A 19,593-nucleotide genomic window follows, 5' to 3' on the forward strand; every position below is an offset into this window, starting at 1 on the left:
CCCGAGCCCGCTGCTCCATCCCCGATCCTATCAATAAATCCTCCTCAACCTTCCACGCTTGCTTTTGGGTCCAGTCTTCCTTCCACTCGGTTCTTAGAACCACCACAGAATAATCCGGCCTCTACAATGGACCCAGCGAGCCCGGACCCCTTCCAGGAGGCTCTCTCCCACCAAGATAGACAGCTGGGCCGTCACGAGAGGATGATGCAGGAGCTCATGGACTCCGTCCAGGCTCTCAACCTCCAACTCGCGCTCCTCTCCAAGCAGGTGAGCTCTTTCTCCTCTGCTCCCGACCTCCCGGAGGGCACCTCCCCGGTCCCTCCTCCTCCCGCTATGCCCTCGCCGAGCGGCAGGGAACCTCATGTCCCCACGCCGGAGCCGTTCTCCGGCGACTTGGGCTCTTGTAGCCAATTCATCTTGAGCACCTCACTAGTTTTTGACCTGCAACCCCAGAGTTACCCGACCGATTGAGCTCGAATTGCCTATATGGTCAATCTGCTCCGCGGCCGCGCCGCAAAATGGGCTACCGCTCTGTGGGAGGCATCGGCGCCGGCGATGGCCTCCTACCATAACTTTTGCCAAGAGCTGCGGCGGGTTTTCGATCATCCCGTCAAGGGACGAGAAGCAACCCGTCGGTTGCTCGCTCTTCGGCAGGGTTCCCGGTCCGCCGCCGACTTCTCTGTGGAGTTCCGTATCCTTGCTCACGAGTGCGGGTGGAACGAACCCGCGCTTCGGGGAGTTTTTGTCAATGGTCTGACGGATCAGCTCAAGGACGAACTGGCCGTCCGCGACGAGACCACCTCCCTCGAAGAACTAATCGCCCTCGCGGTAAAGGTTGACAAACGGCTGCGGAAGCGGCAGGCCGATCGGACGCGGAGGTCGCCCCGACCAGTTGCGCGCTTCCCCGCGCCCCTCGCCGACACCACCCCGCGGATTCCGGTCTCACCCCCCAACGGCCAGGAGGAGCCCATGCAACTGGGAAGGACCCGTTAGGACCCCCAGGAACGCCAGAGGCGTCTCTCGAGCCAGCTGTGCCTCTATTGTGGCAGCCCCGGTCATTTCATCGCCGACTGCCCGGAAAAGCCAAAAGAAGGGGCTCGCCGTTGATCAGGAGCCCTGCGGCGAGCCATATCGTGTCAGCCACGGGCTCCTCTTCCCGCATGTCCATCCCCGCTCGCATCCTGTGGCAACGCCAGTCCCTCTCGGTCACCGTTCTGGTGGACTCCGGGGCGGACGGCAATTTCATGGACCTGGCTCTGGCTCGCCGACTAGGAGTTTCCCTGGAGCCTCTCCCTTTCCCGCGGCGAGTGGTGGCACTAGACGGACGCCTCATCTCCCGGGTTTTCCAACAGACCGGGCCTCTCACCCTCATCGTCTCCGGTGACCACCGGGAGACCATCCAGCTCCTCCTCATCCATTCACCGCAAGTCCCCCTTGTGCTGGGCTTCCCTTGGCTCCAGATGCACAACCCCGCAATCGACTGGAGGAGATGCTCCATCACGGGGTGGAGCGAGCTCTGCCACTCGCAGTGCCTGCTCTCCGCAGACCCGGTCCCCCGATCCTCCCCTCTCGCCCCGGCTCCACCCGACCTGGCGGCCGTGCCCTCCGACTACCATGACCTGGCGCAGGTTTTCAGTAAGGACCTCGCCCGCACCCTTCCTCCCCATCGGCCCTATGACTGCGCCATTGATCTCCTCCCCGGGGCTCCTCTTCCCAGCTGCCGGCTGTACAATATCTCCCGACCGGAGAGGGAAGCCTTGGAGACTTACATCCGCGACTCCCTGGCTGCCGGTCTCATTCGGCCCTCATCCTCGCCCCTGGGGGTGGGTTTCTTCTTTGTCAAAAAGAAGGATTCCTCACTTCGCCCCTGTATTGACTTCAAGGCCCTGAATGGCATAACCGTCAAAAACAAGACCTCGTTGCCCCTCATAGACCCCTCGTTCGAGCCCCTCTGCGAAGCCCAGGTCTTCTCCAAGCTGGATCTTAGGAACGCTTATCATTTGGTTCGCATACGGGAGGGCGACGAATGGAAGACGGCTTTCAACACCCCCCTTGGCCATTTTGAATACCTCGTAATGCCCTTCGGCCTCACCAACGCCCCGGCCGTGTTCCAAGCCTTGATGACCGACGTCCTTCGGGACATGCTCAACCGCTTCATCTTCATCTACTTGGACGACATCCTCATTTTCTCCCGTTCCCTCGAAGACCATCGCCGCCACGTCCGTTTGGTACTCCAGCGCCTCCTGGAGAACCGCCTGTTTGTTAAGCCGGAAAAATGCGAGTTTCACGTACCCTCGGTCCATTTCCTGGGATATATCATCGCCCGGGGTCAACTCCAGCCGGACCCCGCTAAGATCCAGGCGGTGGTGGAGTGGCCCACTCCCACCACTCGTAAGGAACTCCAACGCTTCCTGGGCTTCGCCAACTTTTACCGACGCTTCATCCGCAACTACAGTAAGGTCGCAAGCCCCCTCACCGCACTCACCTCCACCACTACCCCCTTCCAGTGGACCCCGGCGGCAGCTCAAGCTTTTGGACACCTTAAGGAAGCCTTCACCAGTGCCCCGGTACTTAGACATCCCGATCCCTCGCTTCAGTTCATTGTGGAGGTGGATGCCTCCGACACCGGGGCGGGAGCCGTCCTCTCCCAACGGGACCCCGACACGCAGAAGACACACCCATGCGCCTTTTTCTCCCGACGCCTGTCTCCCGCGGAGAGAAATTACGACGTCGGCAATCGAGAACTGTTGGCAGTCGTTTGGGCTCTCCAGGAATGGCGGCATTGGCTGGAGGGCACCCCCGTCCCCTTCCTCGTTTGGACCGACCACAAGAACTTGGCCTACCTACAATCAGCCAAGCGGATGAACCCCCGCCAAGCTCGATGGCATCTCTTCTTGAGCCGGTTTCACCCTTTCCTTTCGGCCCGGGTCCAACAACGGCAAGGCAGACGCCCTATCCCGGATGTTCGCTACACCCGCCAGTCTGGAGACCACGGAAACCATCCTGCCCCCCTCTTGCCTCCTGGGAGCGGTCTCCTGGGAGATCGAGTGCACGGTACGGGAGGCCCAGCAGTCTCAACCCGATCCCCGAGCGGACCCCTCGGATCTCCTTTTCGTCCCCGACGCCGTACGGTCCCAGGTGCTCCAGTGGGGGCACTCATCATCGCTCACCTGCCACCCGGGCGTCGCGCGCACCCTCCGTTTCCTCCGGGAACACTTCTGGTGGCCCAGCATGACCAAGGACACACGGGAATTCGTGCTGGCATGCGCGGTGTGTGCCCGAGGGAAGGCCTCACATTCGGCCCCGGCCGGCCTCCTCCGCCCCCTGCCTATCCCTAGCCGCCCCTGGTCCCACATCGCCGTAGATTTTGTCACGGGCCTCCCCCCATCCGACGGACACACGGTCATTCTCACCATCATCGACCGCTTCTCCAAGAGTGTTCACTATGTCCCCCTTCCCAAACTACCCACCGCTCTGGAGACGGCCAAGCTCCTAACCCAGCACGTTTTCCGGCTCCACGGCATACCACTTGACATCGTCTCCGACCGAGGCCCCCAGTTCTCCTCCCAAGTCTGGAAGGAGTTTTGCAAGGCGGTGGGCGCTACGGCCAGCCTCTCCTCCGGGTACCATCCCCAAACCAACGGGCAAACCGAGCGGGCCAATCAAGACCTGGAGGCGGCGCTGCGGTGCGTGGTGGCCCGGAACCCTGTGTCTTGGAGCGAGGCTCTCCCATGGATCGAGTACGCCCACAACTCCCTCTCCTGCGCTCCCACGGGTATGTCTCCGTTTATGGCTTGTCTCGGCTACCAACCCCCCCTATTCTCAGAACAGGAGCACGCGGTGGCGGTCCCCTCCGTTCAGGAGCACATCCGTCGGGTCAAGGGAGTCTGGGCGGAGGTAAAGGCTTCCCTCACTCGTTCAGCGCAGCGGAACAAACTCCTGGCCGACCGTCATCGAACTCCGGCCCCAGACTACAAGCCTGGTCAACTGGTCTGGCTATCATCCCGCGACCTCCCCCTCCTGACGGATTCACGTAAGCTGTCCCCGCGTTACATTGGTCCCTTCCCCATCACCAAGATTATCAACCCCTGTTCCGTCAGGCTCAAGCTTCCCGATTCTCTTAAAATCCACCCTACATTTCACGTCTCTCTCCTCAAGCCTGTGTCCTCCAGCCCTCTGAGCCCTCCGACCATCGCCCCTCCGCCCCCCCTGATGATCGACGACCACCCAGCATTTACAGTGTCCAAAGTATTGGACGTGAGGCGTCGGGGGAGAGGTTTCCAGTACCTCGTCGACTGGGAAGGATATGGCCCGGAGGAACGCTCATGGATTCCACGCAAACACTTCTTGAACGACTCCCCGATCCGGGAGTTTTATGCCCTACACCCAGACAAGCCAGGTAGGACGCCAGGAGGCGTCCGTTGAGAGGGGGGTACTGTGGGGGTTCGGTTATGGGGGGGCCTGGCGAGCTTCTCTGTTTACAGATCTCCGGCAGTCTCCCGACAGGCACGCCTCCGGCTGGAGAGGGCGTCGGCTCCTGCGCACCTGCAGCTCGTCTACAGCAATCACCGCGGGGTTTAAAGCTCAGCGCTGCCAGGAGCCAGACGCCGGATTATCCCGTGACCTACCGTGGTACCTGGCTCATGTCGTCGTTCGCCTCGCACTTGCCTGGTTTCCGTGACATGCTCTCCGCGTTAACCCCTGTCTGTCCTCGTTCTCCCTCCAGCCGTCCAGTGCCCGTCCGAGCCCGTTCCTCCGCTGCCAGCCGTCGAGCGCCTGACCGCCGCCCGCATCTCGGCTGTCCCCACGCCGCCTTCCTGCCGTTCTCCGCCTCCGCCTCCTCGCCGACGTCTTCACCGCCTCGCCGAGCTCCACGCCCGCGCTCGTCCCGCCACAGCGCCGGCCTGCCCTCCGCCCGTCGCCCCCGCTGCTCCCTTGCTGGCGAGCTTCTCTCCGCTGCTGCAGGCGCACCTGTCCTGCCGCGCCGCTCCGCCACCAGCCTTCCTTCCCCGGCTCCCGAGCCCGCTGCTCCTTCCCCGATCCTATCAATAAATCCTCCTCAACCTTCCACGCTTGCTTTTGGGTCCAGTCTTCCTTCCACTCGGTTCTTAGAACCACCACACACAGTTTGGTGATATCAAGGATATTGTCAAGCCAAGCCTTCAGGAAACATCACAATGGAAAATAAACACAGTAAATCCATTTTTGTAACAAATGTTATGTCAGGGAACAACCAAGCTATCACAGCAAAACCAGAAAGACAGACTTGAAGACTGTTACCAAAGCAGTCACACTTTCACCAAGCCCTGTCTTTTTTGTGAAGGCGGACACACCATGAAACAATGTAAAAAAACTGAAGAAATCTCTTCACAAAGATAAATTAGACTTCCTTTGGGAAAAGGGACCTTGTTTTAGTTGCCTGAAACAAAGACACATGAGCAAGTTCTGCCAAGAGAGAATGAAATGCCAGGTCTGTACACTAACAAATCAGAGTATACTACATATTAATGGAAAAGACCAGCCTGCGACCGACAAAAGAACTCACAGTAACAATGAGAAACAATCGGTGCTCAGTAACTTTGGAAATATCAGATGAAAGCAACGAATGCAATGAGGCCGATGATCCAAACTGCACACTGGCCATTGTTCCAATCCAAATAAAAGCTAAGAAAGACAACAAGGTAATCAATGCACACACATTATTAGATACAGGCAGTACTGAGAAAATTTGTACAGACAAGCTTTTGGATGGGCTCAGTCTACATGGAAGAAAATTGGACATTCTTATTACAACAATGGGAGGTCCATGTCCAACCAAGACTGGAAGTAAGCTGCCTGGAGAGCTGCAACTTTTTGTGTTTTTGCAAAAAGTTATCCCTGTTACTAAAAGTAACATTCCACAACAAAAGGACATTGACACATGGCAACATCTTAAGCGAGTGCAAATTCCTCACTTCAATGCAGCAAAAGACCCATTGTTATTGATTAGGACCAATGTTCCCAAAGCAATGAAACCAGAGGAAGTCATCAGGGGTGAGAATGATGGACCTTATGCCTTATTCCTTCCACAGACTTGTGCTGCAATGATGTAAAGCTTTGGTACATTCCGCACCATGGAGTGTATCATCGTAAAAAACACAAAATCCGTGTTGTGTTTGATTGTTGTGCTTCCAATCAAAACCTCACTGAATGGGGACCTTCTTCAGGGGATGCACCTCACCAACACTCTGATTGGAGTCCTAACCAGATTCCACCAAGAAGTATGTGGAAGCCATTTTTCACCAAGTCAAAGTCCCAACACAAGACACTGACCTGATGCGATTTCTAGGGTGGCCTGATGGGGACACCAAAGCACTCTGGCAGAACACAGGATGGTTGTACATATATTCAGTGCTACTGCATCACCAAGTAGAGCCAGCTATGCCCTTAGAAGATGTGCCCAAGACAACAGGAATCTGTTCAATTTTATTAATTAATTAATTTATTTATTTATTACTCTCCATTTCCCCTTATTTTTCTTCTTTTTTTTACAACTGCCTGTCCCAATGACCAATTTGCCCACATTCAACATCAGCCTGGTACAATACCTATATTATTCTTGTGTTATGAACAACACGGACAGTGGTCTTAGATTTGTTTTGTGGAATCTAAGGGAGGTGGGGAATGCAACCAAAGCCAATAAGGTCATGACCCACCAACAGCCTCTTAAAGGGGATTTCCTTCAGGAGGCACATCTTAGAAATAGAGGGATAATGTGACTTAAGAGAAAGTGGATGTAATGTGTATAATTCTAAATTTTATGCCAAGGCTAGGGGAACGCCCATACTAATGTGCAATAATATTTTGTTTGAACACCATAGAACTGTTACTTATACGGATGGCCGTTTCGTACTTGTTTCTGGTCATTTGCAGGGCTCCCTTGTGATACTGTGTCAATGAGCGAAATTGGGATGATGATTCCTCTTTTACTAAACTATTTGCTTCTTTACCAAATGTTGACAATTACTATCTCAATATTGGGGGTGATTTTAATTTGAATCAGAATGTTTTGTTGGATGAATATTCATCCAAGACCACCTCTTTTAAGCAAATCGGCTAAATCAATATACTTTTTTAAGGCTCAATTGGGCATCGTGGACCCATGGCATCATGCTACCCTGTCACCAAAATATTCTCTTAATTTTTGCATCCACATAATACATTTACGCGTATAGATTTTTTTCTTATTGATAACAGATTGCTCCCTAAAATAGTGTCACGTGACTACCACACAATAGCCATATCAGATCATTCGCCAGTGTACTGGCCTCGCAGAACCTTTTTGCTAATCAGATAGTTAAACACCTCCACACAATTAGTAACTGACGCCAGGATGGGTTTAGAACTTCTCTTTATATGGCAGGTGTGAGACTGTAACAAATACATAACAAAAAATGAATAAAATGCAACAAATCTAACACTGGCAAAATAAAATGGCGGCACAGTCAGCAATGCAAATACTTTTCGTCCTAATTTGCGATTTACAATCTCTACTGATTAACATCAATCGATGGTTAAATATTTGGAAAAACACTTACATGGAATGCCGTTTTATGCACTTAAGCGTCAAACACAACTTAACTACTACTAGCTTCATGTACGACAGTACTTGGTGTGAGCAGGAAGCGCTTGTTCTCGTGGTGACTTTTTTCACTTTCTTAAAGGGACAGCGCACCACTATACTGAGGCTAACAGGGGAACTGCACCAAACAGTTAAATGTAAACAACTGAAAAAATAATAACAGCCAAAAGAGCCAGTTTCTCTTGATTTGAAACAGCTATTTGGAGACATTTGGAGAAGGCATTTTGGGCTTCTTAGCCCATCTGTACTTTTGCCTCTGTTGAGGAATTGTAATTTTTCATCTTCAAACACTTATGTGGCTTTCAGAAGTTGGCATGATAAAGGGATTGAGATGATTAAGGATCTGTATGGGAATGTTTTTTCGTCTTTTGCCGACCTTTCAACAAAATTTGACCAACCGAATTCAAACTCGTTCCGTCATCTCCAGGCTGGAAATTTTGCTAAATAACAGTTCCTTCATTTTCCCAACAGACCTCCTGAAACTCGTTTGGATATTCTACTTGGAATGGTACCTCAACAGAGTAAATGCATTTCATTTTTGTAAAAAATACTTGATAGTATACAATTTGAAGTCGATTTGTGCTATTAGGAGTTGGGAAAGATGAGCTTCAGATGACACTATCTGATCAACAGTGGAATCTAGTTTTGAAATTGATTCATTCAGCGATTTTGTGCCCGTCATTCCTTGATCCAGTGGCAGCAGACATTCATAAAAAGCATGCAAATATACACAATATATACGTACATACACAACATATACAAGTGTAAGGAAACACTGCTAATATCTGTTCATGGTAAAGAGGGGAAATAAATAAAAATGCTGCAATGCTAAAAAAATACCGAATGATAGAAATACTGCAATGATAAAAATACTGCAATGATAAAGATATTGGAATTGTAAAAGTACTACAATGATAAATAAAAAAAATAAATGAAAAAAATTACTGCAATGATAGAAAATTGTCATGATCCACGTCAGGCATGACAGGGGTTTTGTATTGTTTTCTTGTCATGCGGTTTTGTTATTGTTTTCGTCACCTCCCTGCCATGTGCACTTTGTTTTTGTTTTGGTCAGCTGTGATAGCGCCTCCCCTCAGCACTCGTCCTCACCAGCCACGCACCTGTTCCCCGTTACCCTCATCACACACCTGATTCCTATCTGCTCCCCTAATGACTCAGACTATTTAAGCCTCCCAGACCCACAACACGTTGTCGGGTCATTTTTCCTTGTTGCCGCAAATTACGGACTGCTACGACCACGTGTTGTTCCTGTTGACGTCCACGTCCACGTCCTCGTTTTCCGTTAAAGTCACGTTTTGGTTCCCCTTGCTCCCTAGCCCCGTGCCATGTGGTCTGTCCTTGTTTGTTCAGTCAATAAATTCCCTTCACGCGACTCACCTCTCTGCCTCCTCGCCTTTTGGGTCCACCTCCTCCTCGCCCACCGGCGAGCAAACCTAACAAAAATACTGCTATGACAAAAGTAGTGTAATGGTGATAATACTGTAATGGTAAACAAAATACAGCATTGGTCACTATTTAAGTACAGCATTGGATAAAGCACAGTCATAGTGTGTATTGCATCCTAGGACTGCACAATTGCACAAATGCACCTAATGTTCTTGTTAAAAAGTCTGACAGAAGCCAGCAGGAAGGAGCGTCGAAATCTCTGTTTTGTACAGCGAGGGTATAACAGTATATCACTGAAGGAGCTGTGGAGTGATCTTATTGAGGGGATGGGCTGGGTTGTCCAGCATTGATGACATTTTTGCCGTCATCTTCCTGCCCCCCACTGAGTCCACAGAGTCCAGGGAGCAGCCCAGGACAGAGCTGGCCCTCCTGACTAGTTTGTCCAGTCTCTTTTTGTCCCAGCCCGAAATGCCTCCTGCCCAGTAGACCACTCCATAGAAAATGACCAATGAAAGCACCGAGTCATAGAAGTTCCTGAGGAGTGTCCCCTGAACACCAAAGGACCTCAGCCTCCTGAGTAGGAAGAGTCTGTTCTGGCCCTTCCTATAGAGAGCGTCTGTGTTGTCGTTCCAGTCCAGTTTATTGAACAAATGAACACCCAGGTACTTGTAGGTTGAGACCCTCTCAACGACTGTTCCCTGGATATTCACTGGTGCTGGTAGAGAGTGCCAACGCTTGCAGAAATCCACCACCAGCTCTTTGGATTTCTCAGCGTTGATTGAGAGGCAGTTCTGCTGACACCAGTCCACAAAACCCTGAGTAACCCCTCTGTACTCCTGGTCGTCTCCGTCAGTGATGAGGCCGACAATCGCAGAGAACTTCTGCAGGTGACAGGTAGAGGAATTGTAATTGTAGTCTGAGGTGTAGAGGGTGAACAGGAAGGGAGGCAGAACAGTCCCCTGCGGCGCTCCCGTGGTGCAGAGAAGCACGTCAGACACACAGTCCTGTGTTCTCATGTACTGTTGTTGGTTTGTGAGGTAGTCATGGATCCATGTGACGAGGTGGTAGGACACTCCCGCCTGCTCCAGCTTATCTCCCAATAGGGTGGGCTGGATGGTGTTGAAAGCACTGGAGAAATCAAAGAATATTATACTCACAGTGCTCCCCGCCTTCTCCAGGAGGGAGAGTGAAGTGTGGAGCAGGTAGATGATGGCATCATTCACAATGATGCCAGGCTGGTATGCGAACTGGAGTGGGTCCATCGATGAGCTCACCAGGGGGTGCAGATGGACGAGGACCAGTCGCTTTAGGGTCTTCATCAGATGAGACGTCAGTGCCACTGGTCTGAAATTGTTGAGCTCCTTCGGAAGGGGGGGTCTTTGGAACCGGAACCAGGCAGGATGTTTTTTCCACATCTGGGGGACTCCGCCTAGCTTCAGGCTCAGGTTGAACATATGCTGGACGATTCTATACAGCTGGTCTGCGCAGGATTTGAGGAGCTGGGAGCTAATCCCATCTGGACCCGTTGCCTTCTTCGCCTTCATCTTCCTCTGCTGGTTCTTCACCTGAGATGTTGTGAGGAACAGGGCTGAGCAGGAGCAAGTGGTGGTTGTCTGATGTGGCTGGGAACTGAAGCCTGTGGAGAGAGAGAGGGGAGAGAAGAGAGGAGAGATCGGGTCTCGTTCGCAGAGGCAGGAGGGGTTGGTGTGGCTGCAACAGGGGAGACTGAGCGGGGGCAGGCATCTGATCAAACCTCTTGAAAAAAAGGTTCAACTCATTTGCCCACTGAAGGTCCCCCCCCCCAATCTGGGTCTTTGGTTGTCCGTGGCCTGAGATGGTCTTCAGGCCACTCCAGACATCCCTGGCATTATTATGGTGAAGCTGTTCCTCCATCCACATCCTGTCTGACTTTTTCCCCTCTCTGATCAACCTCAGCTGATGTTGCACTCTCTTCATCTCCTCCTTGTCGCCTGACACAAAAGCCCTCTTTTTCTCCTTCAGGAGAGCTTTAATGTCCGGTGTGATCCAGGGTTTGTTGTTGGAGGAACATCTTACAGTCCTGGTGAGAATGGTGTTCTCCATGCAGAAATTAATATAGTCTGTAATTGTGTCTGTTAGACCATTAATGTCCTCCCCGTGCCTTCGCTGAATACCTCCCACACAGTTTTGTTGAAACAGTCCTTTCAGGCCCCCTCGGCTTCTCCAGACCATCTCTGAACTAGGCGTGTCACAGCTGGCAGCCTGCGGACTTGAGGTTTGTACACAGGCAGGAGAGCAATAAGTTGTGATCAGCTTTGCCCAGCGGGGGGAGGGACAGTGATGTGTACGCCTCCTTGGTGTTGGCATAGAAAAGGTCCAATATTTTATTGTCTCTGGTGTGGCAGGTTACATATTGTGTGAATGAAGGCGGAGAGGGAGAAGGAGAAGCATGATTGAAGTCACCAGAGATAAGGAGCAGGGCATTTGGGTGCTGTGTTTGTAGCCTGCTCACAGCTGCAGTCAGTACGTCACAGACTGTCTCACTGTTAGCAGAGGGGGTGGAGGTACACCACCTCCGCGATCACTTGACTGAACTCTCGCGAGACGTTGAACGGACGAATGCTAACAGCTATCAGCTCAATGTCCCGACTGCAAAGTTGCTCCTTAATAGTGATGTGCCCAGGGTTACACCATCTATTATTAACAAACACAGCCAGCCCTCCCCCTTTCCTCTTACCGCTCTCCAGTGTTCTGTCTGCACGTAGGATTTGGAAGCTGTCCAATTCCAAGATGGCGTCCGGCGTTAGCTCTGTTAGCCACGACTCCGTGAACATCAGCAAGCTAGCCTCCCGGAAATTCCACTCGTGCCGGGTTAGCGCTGTTAACTCGTCCATTTTATCGGGAAGCGATCTAACATTCCCCATAATCACGGACGGGAGGACGGGGAGGTATCGTCTCCTCCTTGCCTGGCGTCTAGCCCCCGCACAACATCCCCATTCCTCTCTTCCTCCACAGCTCGCGGGGGATATCGGGTTTTGCTCCGGGAGCCGGCGCAGGGTTAGCACAGAGTGCTAACAGCTGATCTCTTGTGTACACGATCGATCCGTAGCTACAAGTTATGTCTCCGGACACGGTTGTTTTTTGCGCAACCGTGCTTTTGCTGCCACCAGCAGCAATAAAACCACCACAAGTTGGATGCCCATTGCTGCGATGAGGTGAAATAAATAAAACAGCGTAAAGGTAAAAACACACGAAAAAGGCTCAAATAGTGAGCGGAGGCTACTCTAACAGGCAGCCACGCGCGCGGCGCCATACTTTTATCAAATGGTGTATTTATATTGACCAATGCTGCATTTTGTCTAACGTTGCAGTATTCTTATCATCGCAGTACTTTTATCATTGTAGTACTTTCATCATTGCAGTACTTTTATCATTGCAGTATTTCTATTATTGCGGTATGTTTTATCATATTAGTATTATTTATCATTGCAGCATTTTTATTTATTTCCCCTCTGTACCATGGACAGACATTAGGGGTGTTTCCTTACACTTGAATATGTTGTGGTATGTAAGTGTGTATATTCATGGGGATTTGTGTATATATGTATACACTGTGTATATTCGCATAGGTTTGCTTTTTATGAATGTCTGCTGCTAATGTTATACAATAACGGTTACATTACGCCGCCGCCTCTGTGTGATCTTTATATTTGCTGCTCTAACACCACAAATTTCTCCATTGTGGCACTAATAAAGGACATCTTTATCTTTATCTTTATATTAATTATGATATATGGGGTAAATAGAAGCTATGGCGCTTATGACATGACCTGAGCTACAAGAAGAATTGAATGTGATAATCAGGACTGTCCGATTGATTCCACTTACATTGTATAAGGCTTAAACGTGACCCAGGTGTCAATGCAAATTGTTTGTTAATGTTCATCTTCATTGATGGATATGATTGTTATTTATATTACATATTATAACCAATGTAGAGGTAAATAGTGTCCCTCAGTGTATCCAATCATTTCCACTAGACACTCAGTCGGCATCAATCCATTATTCCGTAATTTATTTGCCTTGACTTGATGAGCAGCCCAACCAATCAGGTGAGCAATCAGACCTGCCCACCAAACTTTGATGGGTGAGTTTGACAGAAAAAAAATAATTTATGAAACACTGCAACGCAGGAGCAAGAAATAATGAATAAAATACAACAACAATTAATAACAATTAATTAAATACCTAAATAATTCATCAGATACAGAAATTATGAAATACAGCAATATATTTTTTACATAAACGCATTGGCAATTTAATTAATTAATGGCACATTTGTTTAATTCCACATCTAATTAATACATGAAACATTTAGTTTAATGAATGACAATTTTGATTCAACATTTCATGGTGCATTTATTTATTTATTTAATCTTGGCACTTTCAGTCCTCCATAATAAACATGTCATGCACTATTGCAATATTTGTGCAGTATTGTTGACACATGTTGAGATTTTTGTCGCTCATTTTCTGTACGTTGCAGGTATAAAATTAGGAACATTTGCATTATTCATACAATATTTTTTCACTTTAGGTTTTACAACGACCTGTAAGACATAAATCATGTGCACTGCTGCTGCAATCCTGTTATTATAGGATTTTATTTTTGATAGTTTACATTTTCCTTGTTTCTGAAGCATACATAAAAATAAGTTTAGCAGAAAGGCAAAAACAAATGACAAGATTTTTTTTTTTTATTACCAAATGTACATGACATATGATACAGAAAGCGGCTTATGTTGCACAACAACACTAGGGCTGACGCTACAGTAACAATCTTCTCGAGGACTTTTATGTTCTTATCTCCGCATACTAGCAGCATGCTGATGGGTACTTTTTTTTGTCAGTATTTAGTACTTATTGTGATTACTGCCCATCACCTTTACCACATGAATTTGGAAAGGGGCTATTTTCCGTGTAATCCCCACATCTCTTGCACCCAACTGGGAGTGTCCTTTTGTGAATTCAGGTATGTTTACTTCAGCACACATTCTGTCAAAGCCACCATCTGCCAGCACCAAATCACCTGGTTGAAATTTGACTAAAATGCCACTCATTTCAGTTCATGTGCTTCGACATAAATTAAATGGAGAACAGTGGTGTAATATCAATAAGGTACTACATGGTTGTGTTGTTCTTGTAGTGGGAGTATTACTGAGCTTGAGCTTTAAGTTTTGAATGTTGCATATATGAATATTTTAAAAGCGTCCAGTATTACAGTCACGTAGTGGCCTAAGTACTCCACAAACTGATGGGACATATATGGCCGGGGAGAGGCAAGTCTGAGGGCTTCTGCTGCCTCCGTGACCCGACCGACTGACCGAGATGGATGGATGGATGGATAGAATTCACCAAAATGTGATTTATAGGTTTTGGTATCCATGCCTACGATATGGATAGAATGATACACAGACGGACGGACTGACGGACAGACAGACAGAAGCCTCAAAATCTTTTTGCTGCCTTGATTGCATAACAAAGAGAAATTAGATAATTGACATAAGCCTGGCTGGTCTGGGAACGCCTCGCCATCCCCTCGGAAGAGCTGGTTGAAGTAGCTGGGGACAGTTATGTCTCGGCTAGCATGCTAAAGCTGATATCCGCAATAACACGGCCCTGGATAAGTCAAGATGGATGGATGGATGCTGTCATCAACTAGCAGCACACTATACGACAGCCGCAAACTTCACATCTGCCCACCAGTTCATGGTTACGGTTGCAATTAAAAATAAGTTATCTGTTGTGTTTTGTGCTCACATTGGGTGTTTTTTTTGTAATGGTATTTTTCCCAAATTTCTTTTTTACTGTGATGGGAAAAAAGCAAGTGAATACTGAGAAGAATATTTTGATGTCTATGAAATTAGAGCATGAAATCACAGAAAAATATCAGCAAGCGTGTTAAAAAATCCAAGATAGTTAAGTGAGAAAATATCAGTTGTAATAACTGTTTCATTCTCCTGTTTAAGTGAAATGTGGGCAATTATATTCGATTAGGTGAAAAAAGTTGCTAAAACATTAGTAGAAGCCCATAACATGGCCTATAATGTAATAAATCTGCACGTTTTAAAACATAGTATCCGCATAATATAATTAAAGTAATACATCTAAAACGTAATATATTTGGGCAGATGACTAAATACCTTGTATTTGCTAGTTACTAGGTTATTGGCTTGGTAAAAGAAAATCCAGGCAAATACCATTATTATGGTCAATTGTGAAATAAATTGTTGATCAAAGGCAATTATTTTAAAGGTTCAGGACTTTTATTACATTGCCAGTTTTTTTTATTATTGGACAATAACATTTTAAAAAGGGCAAATGTATTACATTATAGGCAACTACATTTTTTTATTATATTCTCTTCTATAATGTAAAAATGTTATAAAGTTTCCTATTTGTATGCAGTATGTTATTTGTGCCATTTTCTTAAAAAAAACAAAACAAAAAAAAACATTAAAAAAAAACATGACAACATTTTTGGGTGTTGGACCTAATGCATTTATGCCCATTATAATGGGGATAATGGATTGATGTTGATTCGAGGTATGAGTGATTTGAGTTACAAGTGTGGAGATGGCACAAATTAAACTCATAAGTCAAGGAAACCCTTGTTAAAATATTACCGAAATTATTGCCTGTACAGTGAATACAAGTTTGAATTTGACAGTTTGAATTCTGCAAACATTACTGTAATAGTGGTTAGTACTATATTTAGAAGGATTTCATATCATCCATCCATTTGCTGTACCGCTTATCCAAACTAGGGTCATGGGTCAGCCAATGTGGGCTGAAAGATGGAGAGATTTTAAAATTGTTTCCTCTGTAGATGTAGATGGATGTAAGTATGCATATAAATGGGGCTTTGTGTATATATGTATATACTGTATGTATTTACATAGGTTTGCTTTTCCAGATGATTGCTGCTAATGTTATACATTAACGGCTACATTATGCAGCCATCTCTGTATGACCTATACCTGCTGCTGTAACACTGTAAATTTCCCCATTGCAGGATTAATAAAGACCATCTTGAGCTTGAAATGAAATTTGAAAGCAATAACTGCAATTCCATTATCCTCTTTTGCTTTAACTTAAACAGTTATCAATGAATAAATTAATTTAGATAATCTAAACCTAGAATTAGTTGAAAAGGAAAAAGGAGAGGAAAGAGAGGTATATTAATGGAGAAAACAATAGTGAGTTGTTAGGGTGGATGGATGAGGGTGAGGGGCGGTGAAGACAGACAGCATTGAGTAGATGTTTTCCTTCAGGGGTGAGCTATGTAGATCAGAGCCCGAGGGACTGCATGAACTGCAATAGCCTGGACTCTGTCTCCAGAAAAAAACATAAATGCAGTGCCATATAATGAATAAACAAAACCAATCACAAAAAGAGATAGGGACAACAAACGATAGACATTATTACACAAGGTTCTGATTTCAAATACAATGCCTGCTGATGTCATTTTTATGCCTGAGGGATGGGCAATCACAGAGCTTGGACTTTTGAGACTTGAAGTTGGTCAGAAATATGAAAATTAGTACTGCTGTTGGAGAAATGCCAGACTTCTTGACAGGCTAGAATTTTTAAGGACGTTTATCGTTGAGGTTTAATTTCAGATCTTGTTAACCAATTCAATACTGCCTCGGTATTTAGCCGTGATAAGTCTTGTTTTTTTAATCGATTAGAGCTACATTTCCATAATTAACAAAGACACCCACAAATGATTAATTTAGCATGTCAACAATAATATAGTAAAAGAAAAACCCGCATTAATCCATGTTAATCACACAACTGTGCCCCCAATGGTTGAAACTAGGAATACAATCTTGCACACACAAACACACATAAAAACAGACCACCCCCTCACCCCAGCTCCCCTCTACCGTCATCCTAGTAATCCGTTTTTGAAAAGATCTGAAATTAGTGATTGAATGAATCAATGAATTACATTGAGTGTCGTATCATTAACTGGATTATTATGTTTGAGAGAGAAATTGCATCCACACAGCCTGGGAGGGACATGCGTCAGAACAGTGTTGAATGTATGATTTATTGGGAGCAGTATAGTAACACTGCTGTTTACGAAAACAAAATGAATGTGCTAGGTCTGTCAGCCGACTGAGAGGAATTTGCCAAAGATGCATAACGACCCCCCCTACACACACACACACACACACACACATTATCAATTTCCCCTCAGAAGAAATGACGACATGAAACATATACTAGAATTCCACCCCCCCCCGTCCCTACGACCCACTCTCCCAGAAACCTATGTCGTGCGATAAAGAAATTCAAACCACTGCATAGGCGCCTTCAATTCTTAAATTATGTTATTCCATATTACCGAATTCCTTCCGTTTGACAAGAGATTTTGAGAAGCATGTTCATTTACCATGTTAGTCTCCAGTCTGCTGCATGGTCCACATAGTCCTCTGTACACTGCGTATCACTGAAAAATTGAGTCTTTTTTTCTCGACGTCGCCCGTAAGAAATGCAAGGATGAAATAGATATAAGAAGCCTCAAATCAATGGGTTCAAATGAACGCATTGGCGGACAAAAAAGGCAATGAAGGGTGGGGGGTGGGGAAGGTTATTCCACTTCACAAAAATTCGCATACGTTTCATTGACAAACGTCGACATTAATAATTACATTCAATGACGAGCATACCGCCACTACGCGCTGAGGGTTTGACGCACAAACCGTCTACTTCGGAAATGGCGGTGATGCTGAAAAAAAAAACGTGATTCCACCCCACGACCACCCGCTTCGTACGAGATGCATTTGATGATTTGAAATACTAAATAAATAAATAATATACCGTCCTCTTTCCCCTCTTCATACAATTATAATGCGCACAGAGATTGGTTAACTACGTCACAAGAGCGTGTTTTGTCCTAAGGATAGGAATTAATTATGCAAATTCTAGTCTTCTGTTTGTATATATATACTCTATAATTGGCTGCATGTTAATTAACTTACTGCGACGAAATGTGATCAGTTTTACTGTTAAAAAAATAACACCATGCATTCCATATTCCATTATTATTATTTTATCTTTTTCATTTTATTATTGTAATAATTATTACTGATCACTTCTTATCCTATCCCAGATGTCTTCGGGTTGGTGGAGTACACCCTGGACTGGTTGCCAGCCTGATCCATATTATTACGGCCCGAGCAGTGACTGCTGCGAGGTCCGTATTGTTTTTCTAGAAATTATTATTGTAATTAGGACAGAGCAGCGACTGCTGCGAGGTCCCTGTTGTTTTTCCAGAAATTATTACAATTAGGCCCAGAGCAGCGATCGCTGTCAGGTCCCTCTTGTTTTTCTAGAATTATATATATTTTTTTCTGTTCGTTCAATCGCATTTTTGACCCCCTTAAACATGCACGAAAACTCACCAAACTTTGCAGTCTCATCGGGCCTGGCGAAAAATTTTATATTTTAAATTCGACGTAAACAACGCAAATAAAATGTCTCAGTGGTTATTATTATTATTATTATTATTATTATTATTATTACGGCCTGAGCAGCCACTGCTGCAAGGTCCCGCTTGCTTTTCTAGAAATTAATATTAGGGCCCAAGCAACGACTGCTACGACATACCTATTATGTTTCTAGAAATTATTATTATTATTATCATCCTTATTATTATTATTATTATTATTATTAGGGCCCAAGCAGCAACCGCTGCACGGTCCCTATTGTTTTTCGAGAAAATATTCTAGAAATTATTATCATAAGAGCCCGAGCACTGACCGCTGCGAGGTCCTAGGTTTTTCTAGAAATTATTGTTAGGGCCTGTTGGAATTAGTCGCCAAACAGATACAAAGTACTAAGTAATAAACCCATAATTAACTAAATCTATTCAATGCGTATTAGTTTTTATATTCAAGAAAGAAGATGTCAAATAAAGACTCAACAACTGATCAAAAGTTTTGTTCCGATAGTTTCTTAAATTCTCCGGAGTTCAGGAAATTGTACAAGTCAGATATCGGGGCGGCTTTTTCTTATCCGCACGAACTGCATTCAGGCGAGTCCAGTTGGAAAAAAAACGTGCTTTCTATCAGCCCACCCTCACATTTTACATGAGTTGTCTAGCCAGGTTTCTATGACAAGGGTAATGTTGGTTGAAATTGGTCGTCCTCGCTCCCTCCCACGGCACGGGTCTACGTCCAAGGGAAGGTCATCTCCAGGTTGGTTATCGCCTGGAAAGTTGATTTCCGTCCGGTTCTCAAGGCTGGCATTCTCCAGCAATCTTGTCTGTGTGTAATTGTGTGTGTGTTCCGATCACAAATTGTCATGTCTTTTACAATGTATTTTTGAAATGGCGTCCATGTGAAGACTCCAGTGCCCAATTTGGTATGTCTGCATCTCTACGGCCTACGTGGAAAATGTGCTATATTGTATTTGTTTCTGTTGCGAGGTCCCTATTGTTTTGCTAGAAATTATTATTATTATTAATATTATTAGGGCCCAAGCAGCAACTGCTGCAAGGGCCGTATTGTTTTTCT

The 19,593-nt window shown here is 46.4% G+C and overlaps 1 protein-coding gene across 12 annotated transcripts in view; it reads right to left on the reverse strand.

The window, feature by feature from the left end:
• nlgn1 (neuroligin 1) overlaps positions 1–17,871 on the reverse strand; it is a 342,392-nt gene extending 324,521 nt beyond the window's left edge. For 8 of the 12 annotated variants that reach the window (XM_088312249.1, XM_088312254.1, XM_088312251.1 and 5 more), the window contains exon 1: positions 17,469–17,869. The gene's annotated coding sequence lies outside the window, so the exon portion shown is untranslated. Of the gene's footprint in view, positions 1–17,468 lie in introns of all 12 variants that reach the window. The other 4 variants (XM_088312253.1, XM_088312257.1, XM_088312256.1 and 1 more) reach the window with 2 other exon arrangements.
• Positions 17,872–19,593: the final 1,722 nt, after the last annotated feature.

The sequence above is a fragment of the Idiotropiscis lumnitzeri genome, chromosome 13 (genome assembly GCF_059441095.1).
Source record: "Idiotropiscis lumnitzeri isolate Australia: NSW breed Sydney's pygmy pipehorse chromosome 13, RoL_Ilum_1.0, whole genome shotgun sequence".
In the NCBI taxonomy this organism is placed as follows: domain Eukaryota; kingdom Metazoa; phylum Chordata; class Actinopteri; order Syngnathiformes; family Syngnathidae; genus Idiotropiscis; species Idiotropiscis lumnitzeri.